Source organism: Atheta coriaria, unplaced genomic scaffold, assembly GCF_025399875.1.
Source record: "Atheta coriaria isolate IRGN ID8LTWV9N9 unplaced genomic scaffold, Caltech_Dcor_3.1 hic_scaffold_8_pilon, whole genome shotgun sequence".
Lineage (NCBI taxonomy): Eukaryota > Metazoa > Arthropoda > Insecta > Coleoptera > Staphylinidae > Dalotia > Dalotia coriaria.
Genome location: NW_027045450.1, coordinates 7,877,987 through 7,897,512, shown reverse-complemented (window position 1 = coordinate 7,897,512; position 19,526 = coordinate 7,877,987). Strand labels below are relative to the sequence as shown.

The following is a 19,526-nucleotide window of genomic DNA, read 5'->3' as shown; positions in this document are numbered from 1 at the left end:
TTGCTTACTTCTTTAATTCTTTTGGTTTTAGCGCCTTGGAAAGAAATAAAATTCAAATTTAACCAATTGACCACGTCCAATGGCTTGATTGGCGCAATCAAAACACACTAAGCACTTTCACTTCAAGTGTTAACTGGCTGAAACTTTCACAAAAAAAATATCGGTGTTAGATTGACATGAATTGACGTATTGCTTTGGTTTGGTTTGGTTTATGAAATCTTATATGGGAGATAGTAGAGTAGAGTAGTTGATGTGAATTGGAATTAATTAATATCGCACGATTATTCGTGAGTTGTTGTTTAGTTGGTAGTAAAAGTTGATCTGGCGAAATTTATGTAATAAGCAATTTATCACGTCGTAACATAGTAATAGTGCAAATATGGTTAATAGAAGGTAATAGAATGAAAAAACGTGGCTTATTATTGTTGATTTTATCTTGAATTGGAATTTTACTTGTTGTATCTTAATTAAATATTAGATATAAATGCGAATTTGTGTGTTTTTGTTTGTTTGTGACGCTTTCTAGGGAAAACTAATGAAGATATTTTGATAAATTTTGGTATAGAGATACTTCTAATCATGAAAAATAAAATAGGCTACTTTTTGTTGTAAGAATATAACAAGATGGGTGTAAAATAAGGGATGAAAGTTGATATTGAGATTAAATCATAGTTATAGGTCTATTACTCAAATCTAGATGGCGTAGAAGTGCATTATTAGCATTTTTCAATAGAAAATATGGTTTTGTATGTGTGTTCCTTATTAATTCCTAAAGAACTAAACCGATTTAATTGAAATTTTCAGACAATCTTCAAATAAGCCTAGCAAGTAATTTTGTAAAGTTCAACACCGATTATAACTTACAGGGTGTTAAATAAGAGATAAAAATCACTTATAAAATTTATGTGATAGAAATTGTAAACTCACCACCCGAATGAAGCAAACCGAACAATTTTTCGAATTCTTACCTGAAACAGAAAAACAAAACACAAAATTAATCACATAATAAATATTAAAACAGATATAAATAAATTATATAAATAAATCCGTGAGAATATTCCTCGAACACATTTATCAGTCACATTTGCAGTGCAGTGTAGTTAAGTGTAGTTAAGTTTGCAGTTAGATGCTAAGTGAGATTAATGCGTCGCTTGCATGTTTTATTCAGAAAACAAACCGCGTCTATTGTTTTAAGTTTTAAGTGCCTAGCCTCCATATATACTCAGGTATACACTTAAGAGTGTATTTTTTACACTTATATCTACACTGGACAATAATATTACTAGCATAATTTTTTTTCTGTTTAATGTTTTGCTGACGCTGCATTCGTTCCTGTTTGAAATTAATTTCGAATAAATAAAACGATGATGCCATCCTAACAAGGATGACACCAGCAGCAGCAGCAGCAGCAGTGGCAAGCGGAGCAAAACTGTAAACTAAATTGCGCACACACGCTTGCTCGCCGGCCGGTTTGCTATTATCACTTTGAAGTGTGCGGCTGGATACAAATTGCAAACAATTGCAAACAAATTGTGCGGAAATTGCGTGAACAGCAGACGAAAATAGTCACAGTTTTAGGAGTTTTTGGTGATTAACACGACTATTTTCGTGACTTTTTGTTGTTTCGATGCACGGTTGGTGTTTGTGACATTTAAACTGCACATATTTATTTAAATCGAAATGTCAAGTGCTTTGTTACGCTCAAATATTATTTATAGCTAAAAATAAAAAAAAGGTGTTTGTTTAATGAGTATTAAATCATCACGATAATATATTTTGAGATGTTTAATTTAATTTATGCATGATAAATGTTAAATATAATTATCGAGTAAATTATATATTATATCGATTTTTCAGTAATTTTTGACGAATTATTTGGTAATAATAGACTAAAAGTAAGTAAGTAATAAAAATGTGAATTAAGATGATAGATTTTACTAAAGAAAATTAAAATAAGAGTTTTTAAAAATTATACTGCAAAAAAAAAACTTAAAATAGTAAAAATTAAATTTTAAATAAAAAATAAACAAAAAAATACGGCATATTTGTTATAAGCATTTTTAGAAAATTATTCTCAGACTTTCATATGCTAAAATATTAATTTTTGAATAATATTTTAGTAATCATAAATTTAAAACTGTAGAAATCGTAAAAATTTGAAGTCAAATTAAGGAAAACAAAAAATTAGAATCAAAATTGAAATAAGAATTTTTAGAAAATAATTCTCTGACTTTTTAAAGAATTTTTTAACAATTCCTGTGCAGAAACCAATAAAAACATCTAAAAATCATAAAACTCAGAATTCAGATAAAAGCCTATTAAATTTAATGACCGAATATAAAACCCCGATCGAATCATCAATTAAGATAACCTACCTACCATGATAATACCATTAACCAATTAAAAACCAACTCCTATAATAGCCCCATAACTTATCCACAAAATAAATATCTAAAATATCTTTTTATTTTATGTAAACCTCAGAATTAAATAATAGAAGAGCAGATGATTACAATTACAATTTTGATGTTGATTATAAGCTTGACCTTTGGGAAATTAGCGAATAACAAATCTTAACTTAATCTTGAGTGCACTCAACTGCACTTGATAAAATATTTAATGGCAATTTCCGTGACCTAAATTACGCAATTACCTAATTACATGCATCCGAAATTAAATTCCGTACAGTATTTTTTCGAGTGGGTAATTTAAGTTAGTTGGCTAAAGTTAAGCGGTAGAGTTAAGTGTGGAAGCTGACTATAGGCAACTTTATACACAACGACTTGAGGTTTTTCGTTTAGAAAGCGCGAAATATAACGGAATTGAAGAAGTTGAAGAAATCGAAGAAGCAAGGAAGGAGAATAAAATAAGAAAACAGATGTGAAGGTATGCAACCCACGCTACACATAAGTTGACTTAATTTTACATTTTTTTCGATAAATTATCAAATTACTTAGGAAAATACTGCTGTAGAAATACAATTCATTCAAACATTGATTAAAACTGTATTCAGCATTAATCCACGTATTAATTTTGTTGATATCTTTATCCACAAAATAGTTAAAAACAAGTAAAGTTAGATTTTTCAAAAAATAATTCATTATATTGATGTTGTTTAAGTTATAACTTTTTCCGGAACAATTGTATCAACAAAAATTTGATATATTGCAATTTAAAATTTAATATCATATCGATGTATGAAGAAACCGGTAATAAAAGTTTATTGCAGTTCGAGTTTTTAATAAAAACTGCAAATCAAACAAGTCAATATTGACGTCACAACTTCAGTTCGAGAGGAGGTATAGTAAATATCTGATAACTTAAAATTTAAAATCAAATTACTATAACAGACATTTTATTCCGGAAATACATTCTACATTAAATTCCTCATCAATCTACGAAAACATTTCATAAATCAAATTATTTATCAGAAAGGTATTAATATTTAAAGCCAAATTTAATAAATAATCATAAATTGACTAAAAATAACTTGTAACTTTTAATTCCAAATTGTTATTAATAAAAATTTTATATAAATAAGTAAATAATTTAATTCCAAATAAACTTATAAAGAAATGATTGTTCTAAGTCACTTAATTCCCGAGCAATTAACAAAAATCAACACAGTTTTAAACAGTTATAAAATAGAATTCCATAAATATTCATAAATTCATATTAAATCGGTGTGTAACTCGTAGCAGCAAACTGATAACAATACAATTTCAACATTTATAAATGCGGAATTTAATTCCAATCAATTGTATGAAGAAGTTATTGTTATAAGTCACTTAATTATCGAGTTATATCAAATCAAAATTAAATTTGGCGAATATTACTAATTTTAAAATTAAATTAAATCAGTCTATAACTCGTTATAATAAATTGGCAACAACCTAATTTTTACATAAACAAACACAGAATTAAATTCCAAACAGATGTATGAAGAAATCATTGGTATAATTTGTTTAATTACCGAGTTATAATGAATTAAAATTAAATTTTGCAAATATTACTAAAATTAAATTCATAGAAATCAATCCATAACTCATAAAAACAAACTAATAACAATATAATTTTTACATAACAAGTTGTAGAATTTAATTAGAAATATATTAACGAACAAATCAATAATATAAACCAATAAACTCCCGAATAATCAACAAAAACTAAATTAAAACAAAAACTCAACATCTTCCTCCTCATCTTAACGTAGACAACTCACATTACATCACACAGCTCTCCACTTAAAACATCGACCATCTGTTTAAAGTTTAAAATATAATTATCCTCATCTAGCCAACACAGATTATTCACCAACAGAAAAGATAAGCTCTCCTCAATAATCTCTACTCGTATATAACCATGCATGAATAATTTTTCGTTACCTTCCACCTTCCTCCGTGGACGCGTTAGCGGATCGGGTCCTACGGCTAAATATACTCCTAAGCGCCGGTTTCGCCAGCGTTGCGAAGAATCGATACGCTTTTCTTTTTCAAATATGGTGCTTGTGCGTATGGTGTGCCAACACCAAACACATGTTCATGTTTTTCTGCATCCAACTTGTGCAATATCCCCGCAACAACAACAACAACAACAAAACTATTACACGTAGGCGTAATCACACAACGACGTAGAAAAAAAATACCGGTTATTCCATTCAACGTCCATTCATCCAAATCAATGAATGAGAAAGAGAATCAAAGAATCAAAGAAACACCTCAGAAGAAAAAAATAAAGAAAAAATTCAGGACGCGTAGGTTTCACACAATTTCATGGCACTTTATATCACATCACAAATTTATTCCAAATACAATTCAATTTATTTCATATTGCAGCATCGGTTGATTGTTTTACAAAGGTGTAGTACACAATGCGATTAGTACTCCGGATGCACGGCACGTACACTACACTTTCATCCGCACGCGCGTTTGTTTAGTCAAATTAGTCGATTAGTAATTTCCACAGCGCCCACACGACATGATTTTTAAATTTCGACTCGTGCTGCATCTGTAACTTTCTTTTCGTTATCGCTTACTACTCACTGCTTATCACACACAATAATAACAAGGCACAAGGCACGATTCAACTGATTTTTCCCACTCGTTAACCACCCACACAAGTATTAATATTATGCTTGTATTGATTAGAATAGAAATTTCTTAATTTTAGGGACGATTTGCGGACGTTTCGAGAATATTATGTGGAATTGTGTAATTCGCAGCCGGTTTTTGGGCGTCGTGCGCGTCGCGGCACAACGTTCGCGATTGAATTCGGCGCTGTGCGGCGCGCAAGCGTCGGCGGCGTCCACCATCATTTACCTCTCTTCCCCAAGTCGGGGTGAGTGTATGTGTGTGTGTGGCGCCGGCGTCCCTATATTCCTGTACACGCGCGCTCCCCCTTTGCTGCTGCGTGCTTGGCGCTGCGCGAGCAAAAGTCTAGCTGGCAACGGCTAGAGGGTAGCCACCCCTCGGCGCCCACACAAACACACTTAAAAACAACCCTTATACTACGAGTTACTACTACAACTACTACTATGATGAGTGTGTGGGAGTGAGAATGAAGGAGGAAGAATAGTCGATGCCAGCGACACCAGGAAAAGTTATTGTATTATTTTATACAGGGATGTATTTATATTTACTGCCTAGGAAGTAAAGAAAATATTGTGTAAAATGAAATTTCAACGTGAAATATGAAAATGTGTATCAAATTTTAATTTTTGAATAATAATAATAAATTTTATTTTTTTATTTTAATGTCTAGGCAGTAAATATTTACTTTAGTGTTTAGGCAGTGAAATAATTTTTCAATGCAGATTTTTTACTTTTCGTTAGTTTTCTAATGAATTATGTACTTAATTTTTAAACTAGACTGAAATATTTTACTTTAGTGACTAGGCAGTAAAGAAAAAATGGAAAACAATTAATTTTCAACGTAAAATGGTAAAATTTGTATAAAATTTTACTGTTTTAGTGATAACAGACAATGTTTTGCATTTATTTATTTCAATGCCTAGGCAGTAAATATTTACTTTAGTGCCTACGCAGTAAAATGATTTTTTCAATATAATTTTCCTACTTTTCAATGAATTTCCAACAAATTTTGAAATTTATAGCCTAGAACGCAATTTTTACTTTAATGTCGAGGCAGTAAAATCCTACTTTAATGCCTTTTACTCAATAAACATTCTGATTATACTCTGTATACTTTAATTTTTAAATTTTTCATGTCATCGGACACATATCACTCTTTTATTTCCATCTTTTCTTATTTTCTTAACTTTCCGAAAGAAATAAAATATCACCCAGAATGAAAGATTACCATACGCCGTGAATATGCCCGATCCATCCAATCTATCAAGAAATGTTTTCGGGAAACGTCGAGCGAATAAGGAACAAATCAAACAAGACAACAACGAGAAATGGCCAAAGACTAAATTCTGCGCGGATACTGAACTTGCATGACTTGATGGAAACGCATTTAATTCCGTGTTTTTGTTCGATATTTTTTATTGCTATTACTATATTATTGGCAGACAAACAAAGAGTTTGCTTCGGGATTCGTTCATTCGCGCATGAATAGAGAAAACTTTAGTAAAATAAAATAAAATGAAGTAACAGGAAGAAAAGTTGTGCTGTGAAAAGTCACGATGTGAAGATATAAACTTTAGTGATGTACGTCGTGTTGGAGTAAAAAGATTATTTTAGTTTTTAATTAATTAATCGAAGAGTTTTTGAGATAAAAGTGTAATTCTTTTAAAAATTGATTAAGGATTAAATTCTGTATTAATTTTAAAAAGAAAATGAATATTAAACTATTAGATAAAAAGTTATTAACAATTAAAGTTACTTTTTTTATTAAATTTAATAATTTTTTTTAATTGTTTATAACTTTTGATTGAAAAGTGATATCACCAAAATTTTAAAATAGATATATCCAGAATTTATTACCAAACTTATTCCTGAAGAAATAATAACAATAAATTAATTAGTTTTCGAGTAATCAATAAATAACTATAAAAAATCACATAAAATTTCACCACCTAAAAGTTTACTTTAATATTCTTTTAGAAATCATCTTTAAAAAATAATTCTTTAAACTTTTATAAACCCAAAACTTGCTTCTGTAATTAAATCTTAAAAAACTGCCAAATTTAAATTTAAATTCAAATTCGTCATTCATTCCAAGAATCCACTGTTTATTTTCCTCATCCTTTGTGTGTAAAAAATAACATACAAAATATCAAATCGTGCATCTTCATGCCTTTCTCCTTCAATTTCTCAAAAATCGTGTATTTTCGTATCTGGAAACTTGGAACTTATTCCTATGTATGCGCGCCAATATGTACACGCGTCGTATGTGTGACAAAATTGTTTTTAGATCCGCAGAGGCCCAGCCCAGCGAGCAAGAAAAGCTCAAAGCATCGAGGAGAATGTCGCCGCTACAGTTTCTAGCGACTTTAGAACTTGTACGAGTACACACGCCGCCGCCACAGGCCGCCGAATCGGAACATGTGCGATGCGCCGCTCAACACTCAGCGCTCATCAACACTTTCAAACAAATTCGAAGAAATAAACCACGAAAATATACGCGACGCAGTCGAACACACCACACATTAATTACAACCAGAGCGAAGCAATAAAGTGACATTCAATATAATATTATACAGTGTGTATAATATTTATACTTTTTTAATGCAAAAGTTAGTTACATCACTTATAACTCAAGAACTACTGGACGGATTTTGATGATTTATGATTTTTGGATTATTCTTGAACCCGAATAAGAGAATAGTATTAAAATATCAAAAATTATGATTTACAGGGTGTTAAATAAGGGATGAAAGTTGATATAGAGATTCAATCATAGTTATAGCTAAATAATTGACTCCTAGATGGCGCTAAAGTGCATTTTTAACATTTTTCATTCATTTTAAAATAAAATTTCAAATCTTATTGATGAAATCAACACATACTAAGGTCTTAAACAAGAAAATAAAAATTTATTTCATTTTTACTAAAAACTCAAAATCGCGGGCAAAAAAATGTTTTTTTCTTATTAATTTAATTTATACACTCGGTAGGATTAATACAAGATTAAATCTTCGCGTGGCAGGCAGCAATCAAGTAAAAGACTCGCACAAGCAGCTATGCAGGCAAAGTGGTCTCAGCGTGGGCCATCATGGCGTCACTTCATCCACTCCATGCTATTCATACGCATACGTACGAGCATATACAAAATGAATGCTGGAGCTGGCGGAGAAGGCGACAAGAGACACTGTACTGCTGAGATTATGCTACAAGTCGACAAGTGCATGTTGCAGCATACAACTAATCGCATTAAAACTTGAGGAGGCAAGCGGAGACAAAGATTACAACAAGAAACAAGAAACAGATGAATATGAATGTGAATGAGAATGAAAAATTAATATATTAGTAGGGTCAATCCCAACTAATATTATAAATGCGAATGTCCTGATGTTTGTTACACTTTCACGCAAAAACTACTTAACCGATCATCATGAAAATTTGTACACATATTCTTAGTGGTCCCCGAATGGTTATAGGCTACTTTTTATTTAATAAAAAAAATATTTTTTAAATAAAATAAAGAAATAGTTTAGCCAATAATACCTCTGCATCTGGCTATTTGATTACTTTAACGCCATCTAGGATTCTAGCAATGAAGCTCAAACATAAGTACTATAGTACCATCACACTGTATTATCACACTGTATTACCGACAGCTACGTCAACATCAAATCCAATTGACTACACTATGGAGACTGTACACTATACTTCCATAGACTATACTTTCAGCCATTTTAAACTTCCCGCCATTCTACTTCATTGTTACTTCTTCTGTGACTACAGACGCGTACGAAAGCAACTTCATTATTTTAGATATTCGCGAGCGAAGCCGCGGGTTATAGCTAGTCTATGATAAAAGAGAAAAAAGAAAGAAAAAGTTGAAAAATTTAGTAAAAAGATGAATATTTAGGAAAATAACAAAAATTCAAGGATTTAGAAGAGTAGAAGGCATAGAGGATACGAATAGGGGTGGGAAAAACCCTGTACAACCCATATACTTCTCCCAGATCGAACAAAAACCCTAAAAATGCGTAGAAATGAACTTAAAGACCAGAAACTATTGAGCTTGACCACTCAAACATGTCTTAACACTTTGGTCAAAGGGGTACTATCCTCTTATACCTGAGTACTACCCGCAAAAAAGGGTAGGGGTCTCAAATGCAGGCAACTGACCTTAATCAAATCGCACACCTGTTATGACTCATACCACTCAGTCACTACTAGCCTCTCTCTCTCTCGCCATAGCCATACCAAACAAGAAGTACTATAGTTACCCCCACCACTTTTTGGGGGTAGTCAGCAGATATGCAGCACTAGCGGGCAATGCCCTACGCATTCCTCTTCTCCTCTTTTGCATTTCTAACCTTGATTTGATTAAAAATGCCAAAAACATCATATTTCTTAATAAATATAATACGATTAGAAGACCATAAATGAGCAATTGTTGTCATGTGCGACTGCACGCGACAAACTGGACGCCTTGCCTTGCCGCTTCACGTTTATTTCATTTACGAGTACGAGTATTTCGCAACACGCACGCAATTCAATGCTCACGCGCTAGATATCCAGATACCCACACACTACATCCACTCACACTTCAACCCAATCCAAGAAGACTTCCTTCACCTATTCCTACCTACCTACCAACACACAAAACAAAAACCAGCGTTGGTTTTATTTTTAATTTCAACTTTTTGTGTTTTGTTCTTAGTTCCGTTCATAATTAATTAGTAATCGCTGTTTGGTTACTAGGTCGTTTCGTTGCTAACGCTACTAATGCCTTTTGATGCTCGACCGATTCAGGCAGACACCATCAAACGCATGTGTGAGTTGTGTTCTTTTCTATTACGAGTATGATTGGTAAACCACATGTTCATCGTTCCAAGTGTTGGAAGCGCTGGAAGAAGCCCCAAATTGAAAAACCGAAAAAACCGTTGCGTGGCCGTTGCTCAACGCATTAGTGGCGCCTAAATGCCCGATATCTTTCAACGCGAGGTGTACGCCACGCATTTTAATGATTGGTCAATTTAAATAAACATTTGAGGCGTGCGTGCGTGTGTTAAATGCTAGTCGCTTTTGGGAGTCGTATAACTTGGGTAATTACTAAGGCAGGAGGTTGAACAAAGTATTACCGGAAAGGAAATTTATTAGAGAATAGACTTACTGAAAATAATAAGCATGTGCATTGGGGTTTTGGTGTGGTAAGTGAAAATATGCAAAAATGAAGATTTATCAGAATAAAATGTTTAAACGTGTGTAACCTTTAAACTAATAGAGATAAGAAATCAAAATTTGTTGGAAATTATGGATAAGAAGATAGATTAAAAGATAGATTAGTCAGAAATATGTATAATGTTGTCATTTTCCTATAATTTGATTAAAATAATTAAAAAATTGAAGAAATTTTGTCTAATTTTTGATTAAAATATTATCTAACTTTAAAGCGTGGTAACTCAGCTAATTAATAACTCTAGAAATTTCTAAAACTATCAATTGATAGCAAATTTATTGTAAATTAATCCTACTAGAGAAAAACACGCATGCGCATTGTCGTTTTCGTGCAGTAAGTGAAAATGAGTCAAAATGACGATTTCCCACGACGGAAATTTTAAACATCTGTAACTTCCAAACTAACAGAGATAAAACAACGAAACTTGTAGCAAATTATAGATAACAACCTATATTAAATAATAGACTAAACAGAACCTGGGATAATATTACCACTTGCCTGTAATTTAAGTAAAATCACAAGAAATTGTAGCTGTTGAAACTAATTACAGATTAAAATATTATCAAACTTTGAATTGTGATAACTCAGGTAATTAAAGACTCTCAAAATTATATCAACTATCAATGGAAGCAGAATTTACTAAAGAATAATCATGCCAAAGATGAAACGCATGCGCATTGTAGTTTTCACTTGACAGAAGAAAATGTGAAAAAGTTATAAAAGCTATAACTCTAGAACTAACAAAGATAACGTAACCATTTTTCTACTATGTGCTAAATCTCAAACAAGACAATAACATACACTAAACACGATCGCGCTAAATATTACTAATTACCCATAATTAACGTAAATACATAAAAACAAGCATTTTCTTATTATAATCCCATAAAAATGTGAAAAATTCTCTCTCAACTCTCATCTCTAGTTATACTCATGCAAATGCATTTATTTGCCTTTATTTTATTCAAATTTAATCCCCTTGTTGTACGCTAAGTTCTTTTATAGCACAACGCCGCATAATAAATGTGAAATTAAAATGTAAGTCAATTAGCGAGTGGCTCTTCTCGTGTTTGCTCCACACACAAACACACAGCACGCACGAGCGTTTTTCCCCATATTATATTAATTCATAAACATGAACACGAAGCACACATGATGCAAACGCATGCGGCGAGTCCATGGGAATCGTTGAAACGGTCATTATCATTGTGCGCCGGCAGACACAATAAGCTCCACGACAGCAGTCAGCGTTTTAAACGTTTGTTTAAGATATGTGCGTGTGGATTTGCCTGAATGTGAATTCATATTATGATTAAATTGTATTCGAGGGAATGCGTGGAACAATTGTTTCTTGATTCTTGTCGGAATGCAGGAAAAGGAATAATATATTGGTCATGATTGTTTCGGGGGTGGTTAGGATGGCGGATAGGAGCGGTGGTGAGCGTAGGTGCATCCAGACATGACCCGGTTGGCCGGGCTGAAGGCATTGCACCCAAACAAGCCCAAAGAGACCTACATCCCGATTTAATGCGTTGAAATCAAGCAGCAACGTTGAAAATTTTGTGATTTTTGTGGTTTTTTGATGATAACTCAAAAACGATAAGAGATATCAATGTGAATCTTTCAGGAATTTGTTCAGTGATAAATTATTAAGTAATTTATATAATTTTATATAAAAATTGTTATTGCAAAAGAAGTTATGGGCGTCCAAAGTAAATAAACATTATAATTCCTGTTTAAATGTTTATAACTCGGTGGTGATAAGTGTTATCACCATAAAATTTGCATAAAAACATGCGTAATTTTATGGGTGTGATAATAGTGCAAAAATAAGTATTGTATAATTTTTGGTTTACGCGTTATTGATTAATAACTAACAAAAATCAAAAATTTTTGTTTATACGTAATAAACGCCATGTTTTCTTCGGGTTTTTCATGAATTACACAAAAACCAAAAGCGATACAATAATAATTCCTTTACAACTTTATAAACAATTAAATTCTCTATGATATTATGCAAAAATATTGAAAAATATTCAACAACAACAAAAGTTACAGCCTAACAAAGTTGATTTTCTAAAAATTTCGTAAACGTTTGTTTAAACGTTAATAACCGGTGATAAAAATGTGTTATCAATACAAATTTCACTTAGAATATATGCGGGACTAAACTGTAGTACCTATACGCTGAAATTATTGTTATATCCGCTTTAGTTCTCTTGTTATTAACTAATAACTAACAAAGAGTGCGATTTTTCTGCTCGCTTAAAATAAACGCCGTGTTTTCATAGGATTTTTAATTAATTACACAAAAAACAATAGAAAGCGATACAATAATAATTCTTTCAATATTGTATCTAGTACTAAATTTTACAACATATTATGTAAAATTTTATAAAATATTTGACTACCAAAAAGTTACAACAAAATAAGAGATGATTTTCAAAAAATTCAAAAGAAATAATTTAAAATGATTATAACTCACTTGATAGCAAATGTTATCAATATAAAAATTACATAAAATATATATAATTTAATTAGAAATGCAATAGCGAAAAGAATTATTACTGTATCTCTGATAGTTTTGGTAATTTATGATTTTATAAAAATCGAGGTTAGTTTCCCTTTTTGTTTAGTTTTCGTTCTTTTTGTTTTGATAGGGGTCTCTTACCTTTCTTCCTGCAAACGTTTGGGCTCAGCATCTCGAGTTTCAAAGCGCAGATTGCTGTTCTCGCAGACAGGGAGGTCGCGCTTCGCTGGCGGAAGGCCATCCAGCTCGCGTTTCAGCCGCCAGCAGCTGGTCGCGCTGCTCGCGGATGACGGCACGTCCTTTTGCGCCAGCAACGTGCGTCCTCCGCCGTCGCCGCCGCTGCCATCATCATCGTGTGCACACAACACACTCACACAACGCACTCGCGCATTGTTGTTACAATGCTCCCGCACGCACGCCGATCGTCCTGGGAGTTGCGGGAGTACTACTCCTGTGGGAACGCGGATACGGAGAATGGAATCCTACGGCGCACTATCCGAGACTTTGGTTCGCGCGAACATGCTGCGCGAAAGAGTCGGCGCGTATTCCCGGCGTGTCGGCTTTGTCGGCCGTCCGTCGCTTTCAAACCTTCGGACTACAACCGCAACACTGACGGTTAACTGGGCAGGCCATCTTTAATAATACAAGCGCGGCGAGGTTCTTGGAACAGATGCGAACGATTTACCGCCAGAGGCTGCGCTGCCGCGCTCTGTTGCGCTTTCAGACCGGCGCATGCACCGGCTTTTTATTGTTTTGCACACCTTTACAATATAGGCAACCAAGTATGCACCAAAGAAAACAACTGTTTACAAAATTATAAATTACAAATTATTACACTCAATTAATTAGAATAATATAAATTTAATAACATTTATTTAATACACGTTAATATGTATTTTTATTGGTTATCCTTATACTTAAAGAAATTTATATATTTTAATTTTATTATATTAAAAACAATATTTTAACATAGGCAACCAACATACATCTTACACTAAAAAAATTTGATATTTGAACAATCGTGGCCGTTACTTCTCACACTTCAATAATTTTATGTAAGTATTTCTTTTAATTTAACACATCACAACTGGAAATATTCATATTTATTAAACTCGTTGAATAGACACTTTGATTGTATCTAGTCCCCGTATAAATATAAAATTATATCATTTTTACGAAATAAAGAGAACACTAAAAAATATGTACAAGCAGATGCAGTACCTAAACATTTTAACACCACATTAATTCAAAGACATACAATAGATATATTTTATATGAAGAATATATATAGACATTTCTGCAAGCCACTCATGATTTATGTACTGTGTGTGTACATCGGGTAATATTTGTTGAATGAGAGTATCTGCGGATCAGCGATTGTGCAGAAATCGGCCGTACTACGGTCTATTACCCGTAGCAACTTTCCCATCACTGATATCTAAGAGGTTTTTGAGAATGTTTCCAGCGGGATGGATCTTGGTGAAGCATTTGCATATTTAGTATATTTTCTTTCAGCTGTACTTTCTTTTTCAAATATAACGCCGCGCGCAATGGAGTTGATTTAAGCACGCTAATCTCTTACCAGCATATGTTGAAATATGGAATGACGGGAAGTGTTTGTCTGGAAATCATCTGCTACCAACAGAGTGCCGCCAAATAGATTGTCGTTGTTTTAATATCTTTCAATGTCCTATTCAACGCCTCAATTGAATTTATATATGCGTATATACATATATATTCGTATAAATAACAATTATTTAATCCAATGCTAATTTATCAAAAATCCTCCAACAATGGACATGTTTCTTCATGTCTCATAAATGAGTTCCACTTTTTGAAGTCCATATTGTTTACTATTATTGACTTTTCACTTGCTTTCTTTTGTGCTTTTTCCTATCATAGCTCTTTTGCTAGCTATAACTCTTCTTGTTACATTGTGTAGATGTGCTTGAAAAGGCGCTACCAAAAGTCATTGTTACATCTGGAAAGTAAGGCAAAATACATTCAGCAAGTAATGTCTCAGTGACCACTACATATAATCTCTTTTTCAATGTGAGAAGACCAAACATTCGTGCAGATATTTTCAATTCCCTTTCCTTAGGTCTTACCCCCCATTACCTCATTGTCATCTCCAAATCCATTGTGACATATATCTTCTTAAAATTCTGATGGGTTATTGATGTCTTGTCTCAACCATTGCAAAATGACAGATCTTTCATAGGAAGGTCCTTCATCTATATATATAATCAACCGCGATTGAAGTTTTTGGCGATGTCTCTAATATTGTCTATAGTTTTCTTCTCACCGATGTTGGTTGTTGATGGACTAACTTTCCGGATTGAATATGCGATTACGTGTTTATGGGTTGATGAATCCGGAATTTTGTATGGCGCGAATGCTGTTTCTACACTGTTTCCATTAACAGGTTGACGCGATCCTCGTTCTAGGATATCTGTTTCTGATTTTTAGAACACTACTCTGGAGAGATTCACAAATCTAGAGTAGAAGTTAAACCTATGGTTGACTGTTTCTTTCGGGTTATTTCCGGCTGTGATAAAGTTCACGATTTTTTTATTTAATGATTGAAGTATTTTGTTAGAAGCGTGCGTCCTTATATGATTTCAATTTGATTTAAGGATTTAGTATCAATAGGGTGCTTAAGGATAAGCACGGCTTGCTGGGTGAGGTGCTCTGGTTTTCTGTCGCAGTTCTGAGTTAAGTGATTTTTCTGGCATTTTACGCATCTTGGGGCATTCCGGCAATTCTCTATTCCGTGGCCGAACTTCTGACATCTTTGGCATATTGTTATTTTTGTAAATTTCACGTAGCGTTCGTAGTGGATGTGTGCACCGTCTGTTCTTTTGATTTTCTTAATATTGTTTAAGTTAATTTTATTAGGTGCGATCGACTCTGCGAATAATCTGTCTTTTTTGTCAGTTTTTCTTCCAAAGTGCACGATGGTGGTGGTAGGACATGGAACTTGTAGTCAGTCTTAGTTTCGGAATGGTGAACTTCGACGCCGGATGACGAGGCAGAAGTAGATGTTGCCGATCTGGAATTGGAGGCGTGTTCGTACGACTTCAATGTAAGCAACTGTGCCATGATGAAACTTGATAGCTGAGTCCAGACTGGAGGTGTCTGGCTGGGTCCGAGATGGAGTTCCCAGGTCTTTATAATATCAGGGTCGAACCTTTTGGTGGCAGTTGGTCGTCTAGGCCAGTCATTGAACGTTTAAAGAGCTCTAAGGAGTTCCTAATTTGATTGACTGTTGAGTAGAGTTGCTCAAGTTCAGATGCTGACTCCTTGCTCATCTTTTTCATCATTGCAGCTGCGTGCAGAGTACTCTGTAGAAAAACCCGCTCGTTGTGGTAGAACTTCGTGAGCTGTTTCCAATCAAGGTCGAAGTTGTCGTCAGTTAGGGTGGTGCTATTGAGGAAATGAGCTGCCGAACCGATCATGGCCGATTTCAAGTAATATGCCTTGTAGATTACGTCCACGGCGTCGTTTTTTATAACCATCTTCTCGAAGGTGGTTTTGAAGGGGAGCCACTCCAAAATGGAACCATTGAACTTGGGAATATCTAGCTGAGGTAGTCGTGGTGCATGATGAATCACGCGATTGGAATCAGACGACGTGTTAGATCGCCCCGTAGAAAAATGTAATTGCCGCAAGATTGTGGTGTCTGTAATCTGGTACTGGTGTGGTGGTGAATGAGGCTGATGAAGTGGATGTGCAAATGTGTCTTGTCTCCCTCTTGCAAACGGCTTCTTGGAAGCTAGTAGGAACGGCTGTTTGCACACTCGTCTGCTCGTTCGAAGTATGTGTACCTTAGGAGCGTAATAAACATCGTAGATAACCTGGTTGTATGCTTTGTGTATGGAGAAGTGGCACAAGTGAGACATTTAGTGGCCTGATTGTGTCAAAAGATGGCGGTGAGTGATTCTTCCCGGATTTCATGCTTCATAGTATTTGTAGATGTAGGTTTGTATAGTATGTATAGATGCTTTATTTGTATTTAAGAACGAAATGATTATTTTTAATGTTAGAGTTTTAATAGGGTCTGTTCACTAATTCCCAAAGATTATGCCGCAAGATTGATTTCATTTTGTTGATCATGACTACCATCCGTGTTTATGGACTCCGCCCAAAAAAAAACCAGGAAATTTTAGACTGCACCAATAAACATCTGGTGGTTGCAAGTAACGTTCTTGTCGTTTCAGAAATGTGTCGCTTTGTTCGGGATTGTATGTATTGCCTCTTGATGCCTTTCTTCGTTAAATACTTGTCAAACAGTTTTGTATTCCATACCGTTGTTTGATTTGCTTTCTTGTTTGATTCTCGACGTTGTAAACGAATTCAATAAACTTTGACAGTACTTTGTACTTGGGATTTCAGGAATTTTACATGCCGATAACCCGATGCGTCGTCTGTACTGGTAACTGTTAAGGATATGTCAGGATCGTAAAAGTAAAGACAGATTAAAGTTTAATAACCGTTTCGTATAATATTATTTCTTAGCAGCGTGTGAATTCGAAGAAGAAAATTACAAGAAGAAGAAGATGAATATATATTTATCGGTTAGGTTCATATGTCAAAGAGAGTTTTTTACGCTTTCGTATGTATTCATTGTATGCAACCATGCATACACTATTCAAATATTCGAACGTGTGTTCCACATCAACACTCCCCTTGAACACAAGTCCGCATAAAGTTCTGAAGTTTGCTTGTTTTTTCTTGCAAACTGGTTTGGTGAGAAAGTCGGCCACCATCTCGTTGGTTGGTAGATGTTTGACGATGATTTCCTGGTTGGCGACTTTATCCTTTCGAAGTGGAACTTGATGTCAATATGTTTGGTACGTTGCTTGATTGCTTCAGACTCTGACGAACAAATTGCTGATTTATTATCACAATAGACCAATGTTGGCTCAGTCTCGTTAGGTATTAATTCTCCTATTAGGTTTTTAAACCATGCCACTTCTTGTATTGCTTCGGCCATTGCCATGTATTCTGCTTCAGCTGTTGAGAACGCAACAGTCTTCTGAAGACGGCTCTTCCAGCATACGGCTGCTTTTTGTAGCGTGAGTATTTACCCAGTTACTGTGTGGCGTGAAGTGGTGTCATTTCGACTTCCTTTAGGATTCCCTTTGCATCGGTGTACAAACATCGGAATGGTTAATTTCCAAGAGTTCCAATGATCGATCTGCGGTTTCTTCGAATCTAGAGCGTGCCATTATTACTTTCAAGCAAACGTCACATACAAAGTTTTCAAACTTCACTTCCGCCGCCCGTGCGGGCGACCTATTTGTTATAGCCTCCTTCAGCCTGCGTAAATTCAGGTCGCTGTGATTTGGGTTGCGGTTTCCTTTAAAAATGTAACGTTTCTTTCTCTTTTTTTACTCTTAACAAGCATGCACAATAATTCTGTGGGGTTGCGTTTCAAATCAATATCGCTTTTGGTTTCCTTTAAAATGTAGCGGTTTTTTTTTTCTTAATAAGTACGAACAATAATTCCTTAGTATAGCTTCTTATCAATATCGGAATTTGGTTTCATTCACAAACATTATGGCAAAAGGTCTAGTTTAAGTTTATTGGCTAATGATTATTAGAACTTGTATGAACTTTACCGAAAAAGAAGTACTCGTATACGAAAAAATATACATGGTTCAATGAAATTATGTAATATTTTATTTTATGTTATAATTTAATAAAAATACTTTTATTTGAACGAACATACAGAATTTGATATAGACATGTTTAAATTTGAGATACATTAATGTAATAAAGACAACGCAAAGCTACTTTCTGAATAATTTATAGCTATTTTCATTACCTTTGATTTAATTGTATCAACAGATATAATAATTGATGCTCGCGCTGGTTTATTACACAACTCATATATATTTAAGTGTTTTGACTTAGTCTTTATAAATTGTTAGCAATTTATAAAGCATTTATTTAGCAATTAGCAATTGTTAGTAATGTTAGCAGATAAGATAATTCTAAGCTAAGAATGTATTGTAGCAGTAACGTTAGCAGATAAGGTAGTTTCTAGCTAAAAATTATTCTAACAACTACCTAGAATAAAGCTTACAAAACAAGACTCGGATGTCAAGCTAAAATAAGCCTATTTTCAAGTTTTAGACTTGTCTGGCTAAGACAATTTTCCACCTGGGTATATAAATAATCCAATTAATATCGACGAATCTACTGCAACGAGGTAATCAGCATCGATGAGACTCCACAAATGATCAATTGTTCAGAGGAAGCTCGCATTCGATATATCAGAAGAGGTTGATGAAAGCAGCATTCATCAACTTGATGACGAAGAGGCTCCTGAGGACAGTCATAAATACGACACAGCTCGTGACTGGACATTTGCTCATAAGAGACGATCGCTCACACGTCAACTGCTCACAGACAACTGCCCACAGTCATAACAGCGCACATGAACAGTTGCTCACAGGGAATACTCCCCACAGTGACTTTTGCTCACATTGACAATTGCCCATAGTGACTTTTGCTCACACGGACAATTGCGCACATGGACAATTCCAATGCTCACTATTTAATTTTTTTTTCTTTTTTTAGGAGGCCTCGCTAGCACGCTAATAGTGTTTGATTTTTCAAATAAACTATTTGTTCATTTTATTTTAATTAATTAGCAATAAATATAACTCTT

General features: G+C 34.0%; 1 protein-coding gene across 2 annotated transcripts in view; it reads right to left on the bottom strand.

Annotated features, from left to right (window-relative positions):
• siz (Brefeldin-resistant Arf-GEF family protein schizo) overlaps nucleotides 1–13,009 on the bottom strand; it is a 41,706-nt gene extending 28,697 nt beyond the window's left edge. Inside the window, exon 1 of one of the 2 annotated variants that reach the window (XM_065309408.1) lies at nucleotides 12,989–13,009. The gene's annotated coding sequence lies outside the window, so the exon portion shown is untranslated. Of the gene's footprint in view, nucleotides 1–4,385; nucleotides 5,206–12,988 lie in introns of those variants that run through there. The other variant, XM_065309409.1, reaches the window with a different exon arrangement.
• Between the last annotated feature and the right edge of the window lie 6,517 nt (nucleotides 13,010–19,526).